At 33.1% G+C, this 5,435-nt stretch overlaps 1 long non-coding RNA gene across 1 annotated transcript; it reads right to left on the bottom strand.

The window, feature by feature from the left end:
• Positions 1–2,081: 2,081 nt before the first annotated feature.
• Positions 2,082–3,938, bottom strand: LOC140692964 (uncharacterized). Its single transcript, XR_012068612.1, has 2 exons — positions 3,744–3,938; positions 2,082–2,354 (listed from the first exon to the last, which is right to left on the bottom strand). It is a non-coding gene; the product is annotated as an uncharacterized lncRNA (long non-coding RNA).
• Positions 3,939–5,435: the final 1,497 nt, after the last annotated feature.

Genomic DNA, 5,435 nt, shown 5'->3' with positions numbered 1-5,435 from the left:
AACAAATAATATTCTTCCTTAGAATTTCTAATTTTGAAAGTAAACTGTAGCCTTTGACTTATCAGTATAGAACCTTGTTAAGATGATCACGCTAAGACCCACTGTCTGATAAGAGAGCTGGAAATTAGCTGCTGAACCAGCCCATCTGAACCCCAGACTGCTAATGTAAGCAACAACATAGCCACCATCAGAGTTGAGCTGACAAATTTAAAACCGTGATGTTTCTGTTGTAGGAAACACCACTGCTCTCCAGACACAGTTCTCCTGCTGCAAGTGGGCTCTTTTATTCTCTTGGTGAAGGTCATATTTACAGGATGTTGTTAGAGATTACCCTGGCCAATTTGCCCATTCTCCAGATTATCAAAGGCTTTCTTCACAAATGGAGACACATTTTCGGACACAATGTTACCATTTCAGTCTTATCAGATGACACTAGCTGCATCATTGTGAGTAAAGGCCTTAGGATCCCTGAACTTGCCTACAATTTTTCCAGCATTTCAGGGCATTTCACATTCTGAATATGCTTCACCTTTTATTTAAAATTAGTGGGAAATAGTCAAAGTCTTCCATGAATATTTTATATTTCCTAATATCTGCAGAAATTTGGTATTCTTGCAGTTGGAAAATTTTTAATTCCACCACCCTCACCTCCTTCTAGTCCACATAATTTAGATTGCAATTTGGTTACTGAATACGAGAACCACAACCAAGGGGATATTACCACTTAGATACTTACTTTGTGAAGGTTAGAAAGGGCACAACTTATTTGGTGTGTATAAACCTACATTAAATGTTTGCAAAGGCACTCTCTCTTCTGGACAAAGCTCTGATTCTAAGAAGTATATTAATAATAAGTCAGTATAGTTATTGGTATGGGGAAGAGATTCAGCTGTTTTGTGGTGGGTGGGTGATGAAGAGACAGGAACAAATCCAGCAAATGTGAATGGATTGCTTTATGCCTCTGTAGGCATGAATTAAGAAGTAAATATTACTTTGTCTCCTGTACCTAACTCCACTTACTGTCTTGATTGACTTGTCCTTGGGCTATGAAAGATCTAGTTTGCGGTGAAGACCATAATGAAATAGTTTGAAAACCATGAGAGTTTTCTTGTTTCAGGAAAGTAGATATTGCTTAAAGTCAACATGTGTTTTTCATTCACTTAATACAAAAATGCATCCTGTGACATGTGTTGTGCTTACTGTGCTGGTATCCAAGTTAAACAAGGAAAGGGGGATAGACTGAAAACATCTGGAGGAGGTGGTTTCTGTGCTGAGACAGGGAAAGTCTAAGTAGATAAAAGGAGGACACCCAAAATCCAAGGATGAGCTGGAGTAAAAGTGGTGAGGTTGCAGCTCACATAGTTGACAATCGTTTGCCTGGATATATTTCCAGATACAGTGAAACATAAAGATATACCAAGGTAGTGAGATGCCAGATTTATAAAGAAATGACTAAACCAAGATGAGTTTGTGTGCTTAGAGTTGGAAAGGCATTAAATGCCACCCTGAGGACGTAAGCTTGTCTTTGGCTTGAATATAAAAGCAACATAAATTATTGACAAGAAAATATAATGTAGACTCCTGAGGGCAGGAAATGAAAGCACCAATTTTAATGCTTTGAAAACAGCACAAAGAAGACCATAGATAAAATTACTTCTTAAATTCTACCACATGCTGAATGTGCCATCTGAGACTACATCATGTGACCTTTATGATTCCAGGGATGACATAATAGACACCATGATCCCTGGGCCGGTTCCTGCATTTATCTCCTGTTCCAGCCTATCCTATAAACCCTTTTAATACTTTCCAGGATGAACAAGAAACCACTTAGTAATTTTCCCTCTCTCCATGTTTTAGTCTTTTTCCAAATTCTTCCATTTTCTCTTCCTCCTTACAAGAAAGTATTTAAATTTACTCCCATATTTTTCCATCAAATGATCATATCAATCAAATATCTCTTTTTAACTTAAATGTTAATTTAGTCTCCCATTTAATCTTAACCTAATTTAAAAAAATAAGGTTAATACAGGTACACATCTATGTTTCTTGTTCAAATAAGAAAATTGCAGATATCTGTCAACATTTGCCAACATCAATTTTAATCTTTGTTATCCTGCATAAACTGGTAGTCCTCTGGTAGATCCTTTGTAATTAGGATGACGTTCATAAAGTGAAGTTGGCTGATGAGTTGGCCTTGAAAGAGAGGTAGCTGATGTATCAGCTGTCATTGTCACTGGAAACCGTGCATTGCTCCCTGGTTGAAGTTTAGAAAAACGACCTTCTTTGGCAGATATGTTGTGATATCCATTTGGAAAAGCAGAAGGCTCCACCATCAGTCCAAAATAATTACTCTGCATTGGAGACAAGATGGTGTTCTGAGAAGTAGAATTTTTGGTTTTAATGAACTTCATAATAAGGTCATTTGCTTCAGTGTATCTGCTTTGAGTGTGCCAGTGGACAATGTTCAACTGATTTAAAATAGCATGCTGATCTACTGCAATTTGTTCTGGTGGTCTGATGGACCAGAAAAATCACCGCTGATCGGGGTAGTTTTATCACCAATTATGTGGCTAGTAGAGGGCTTTCTAATTAGAGGCATTTTTAATTTTGCAAAAGGTAAAAATGCACTTTCTCCACTAGTGTCAGCCACAAAACCAGAATTATGAGTATCCACATTACCCCCTGCAATAAAGTGCTTCTTATTGAAATCTTAAGACAATGAAGATACCAGAGAGGCATTTTTAATCCCAACTCTTCTTTTTATTCTGATTAAAACCTGGGGAAAGACTCGTTTAAAATTTGAATTATGGTAGATATGCAGCTACAATCAAAGTGAAAAATTTTAGTAATATTTTAAACCAAAATACAAGACTACAATAAGCCTAACGTATAAAACATCAGATTTCACATTTACAATGCACAGATAATATCATGAAAATATGAACATTGCTATTTTTTAAATTTCCTTATTTGTAAAATACACATATAAGTAGTATAGTCATCAAATTAAAGAAGTTAGCATTTGCAGTAACTGTGAATGCCACTTTTCACAAGCAGCTTTAATACCTTTATATAGATTTCTGATAAGATTCACAGTTGCAAGCAAAGTTTCTCTGAATCTTGAATACATATGGCACTGTCCTCATTTTTAGAAAAAATAAAGAATTTAAGACTTGGTAATTTTATACAGTTTTCAAAATCCAGCTTTAAATATATATTACCATAGACTGATGTACAACATAAATTTTCATATATAAGTTACCAAGTGGTTACTAAAATTTCTGAATACCTTGCTTAAAACAGAGACTTCTTTTCCTTGTGCCAGAAAGTCAGCTAGACAAGCAGATCTTTGAAAATTCTGCCTCACTTTACTAAACCCATAAAGGTTAAGCTGTCTAACTAAACTTTTCATACTTCCAGTTTAAATATTCTGAAAGGGGCCTTTCTTTCCAAAACTACCTTCTTAAAGACATCTTCATCAATCACTATGGAAGATCCATTATCATCCCACCAGATGGATTGATATTGGTCACTCCTAGCCATTTTCCAGAGTTTTCTTGGAAATGTCAGAGAACGAAAATCATTATCTTCATCTGGTTCTGAGACACAATGTGTGTAACATGGTCTTTTTATCAAAGATTCTTCAGACAAAGTCTGAAAAGCATTTTCTTCAATCATAGACCTTAAGTCCAAGTCCCCAGAGAATGTTTGATCACACAATAGAGATCTACCAGAGTTACCTGAAACAGTTGGTCCATCTTTATGAGACACATCTTGAATTTCTGAAGAAACATGTGTCATCTCAAATAACTTTTTCTACAGCTACTTTTATAATCTGCATGATTTTGAGCACTGCAGGTTCAAATGCTGATTTGGCAAGCCTGCACAGATAAACTGCTAGGCAATCACAATGGTTCTCAACCTGAGTAGCTGTGTCATCACAATACGACTGGTATCCCAGCAACCCAAGTGTAAAATTCCGCCAGTGTTTACTTCTCATTCATCCAGTTAAAATGAAACATAAATTTTGCTTATTTTTATAGTGTGATCTGCAAATATTATCCCCACAAAATCTTTTTAAATAATATAATTTTGGGGTCTATGAAATAAAACCAATCTCCATACTTTTGTACACAAATTTATACTAGATTGGTGAACAGAGAATAAATAATGCAAAAAAAATAATTTTAAAGTTTTGGAAGTTAAAGTGAAATTTGTGTAAAACCTCTACAGAAAATGTGTAACAATTTCAATATCATTTGTTATTAAAATTAAACATAATTTGATTCGGAAATGGAAGTATGTATTTATCTGTGTTCTTTAAAATAAGTAGCTGTATATTCAAAATATGAGAAAAATAAATATCAGTTTATTTGGAATGTTAATAAATAAATTGTAAATATTTATAAAATAAAATTTTATTTATATAAACAATCAAATTTAAGAAATCCCAAAGGGGGGAATTTTTGTTTTAAATTGTAATTCAGTGCTATAAGTAAAAAAAATATAATTTAATATTCTGGTATAAAAAGTACAAAAGAGACAATCTTATTGTATATTTGCAAAAGTTTATTTTTGCCATTCTTTCAGTCAGAGGTTTTTCAGTCCCTAGAAGGAATAAATTTTCATGTCATCTGTATAATCCATACTCTTGTGGCTTCTGTTATGTGTTCCAAAATGCTGTTGATAAATACTCTTATGTACAAGATCCTGGGTTCAATAAGCAGTGCCTCCATTAAGGGGCAAACAAACAAACAATCAAAAAACAAAGAAATAACAGTATATGTGGTTTGGGGTGGAAAATACCAGGTAATGCATTTTAGGAAGCAATATGTTTCTCAGTCTTCAAACAGTTGGCATTGTTTATATAATACAGCATTTTAAGGCAAGTGTTCTGTTCACTAATTGTAAATGATAGCTATGTTCTGTATCAGTAAACTGATATAACTGGTATTATATATTATATATAAATCCAGTATAACTGGATTTATACCAAAATTTATATTATTTATTTCAAAATAAATTCCATTAAGGATAAGCCAAATTCAAAATGACAGATATAATTTTAAGTAAATAAATGTAAATTCAAGCTGTAATGTAAATTATTACTTCAGTATCTGTAAATTCCATTCTAAATAAATATTAGCAACCTGAATTCATGGCATATTATATGTATTATAAACTATAGTTAAGTTGGATTTAGTCTTGATTCATAAATATTATTTAACATACGCAGATTATTATATGTGGTAACATCCTATAAAAAACAAAGGATTGAAAAATTACAATTTCAAGAAATGTAGGAAATTTATTGACAGAACTGATCTTAACTATTTTATTTAAATATTCTTTACAAATTCGCTCTATATAGAAGTTAACTAAACAAAATAAAAGCCATATATGAAAAACCCATGAGTAACATCAAGTTCAAT

This window comes from Vicugna pacos, unplaced genomic scaffold, assembly GCF_048564905.1.
Source record: "Vicugna pacos unplaced genomic scaffold, VicPac4 scaffold_19, whole genome shotgun sequence".
In the NCBI taxonomy this organism is placed as follows: Eukaryota; Metazoa; Chordata; class Mammalia; order Artiodactyla; family Camelidae; genus Vicugna; species Vicugna pacos.
Note: the sequence above shows the minus strand (reverse complement) of the source record. Positions and strands in the feature narration are given on the sequence as shown.